Below are 829 nucleotides of genomic sequence, written 5' to 3'. Positions count from 1 at the left end.
AATATAGCCAGGCCTTATGTTGTGGCAGGTGCCTGTAGTCCCAGCTACTTAGGAGGCTGAGGCAAGAGAATCACTTGAGCCCAAGAGTTGATGTGAGCTGTGATGCCACAGCACTCTACCCAGGGTGACATAGTGAAACTCTGTCTCAAAAAAAAAAAAAAAAAGACTAAGATCTCTAAAAGTAACCAGAGATGAAACCTTGCTTGTGTTTTGCTAATGATCAGTGATTTGTGCTTGCTTCAGCAGAACATATTTTAAAATTGAAACAATACAGAGAAGATTAGCATGGCACCTGAGCAAGGATGACAACCAAATTGATGAAGCATTCCGTGTTTTGTTTTGTTTTTTAAGATCAGTATTGTTTTTTATTGGCCGAAATTAGGATGCTTACCAAGAGACTTGGAAAAAAATCAGACTCTCAAAATTTCCCTTGACTTGTAATGATTCATTGCTCCACTCCTGTCCTAAGTCATGGGTTCCTGTGGCTGCCCAGCCATTGGTGGCTGAGCTCCCCCACCTAGGTGACCCTACTGGAGAAGTGACCCTACTCAACAGTTGCAGAGCACTGTTGAAAACTCACCTTAGGATCCCAAGGGGCATCAGTTCTCCTTATAAGGACCCTCTGGAGATGAAAGTGCTTTAGGACGCAAGACCAAACCTTGTGAACGGTATGTGGGTTGCCAACACTTTGAGACAGAACCTAAGAAGGATCTGTAGCTGACCATAGGAAATCCTGTCCTGACGTTTTGCTAGAAGTTGGAAGCAGGTGTGGAAAATAAGAATGCTTAGGTTGAGGAGCAGCACAAACTAACTAGAATACCGCTCACAT

The 829-nt window shown here is 43.4% G+C and overlaps 1 non-coding gene across 1 annotated transcript; it reads left to right on the top strand.

Annotated features, from left to right (window-relative positions):
* The first annotated feature begins 230 nt into the window (after positions 1–230).
* LOC111724084 lies at positions 231–337 on the top strand. Its single transcript, XR_002772451.1, has one exon. It is a non-coding gene; the product is annotated as a U6 spliceosomal RNA (small nuclear RNA).
* The last annotated feature ends 492 nt before the right edge of the window (positions 338–829 follow it).

This window comes from Otolemur garnettii, unplaced genomic scaffold (assembly GCF_000181295.1).
Source record: "Otolemur garnettii isolate 467f Iridium unplaced genomic scaffold, OtoGar3 scaffold00018, whole genome shotgun sequence".
NCBI classification, from domain to species: Eukaryota; Metazoa; Chordata; class Mammalia; order Primates; family Galagidae; genus Otolemur; species Otolemur garnettii.
The sequence above is the reverse complement of the archived record's forward strand: the minus strand, read 5'-3'. Positions and strand labels throughout refer to the sequence as shown.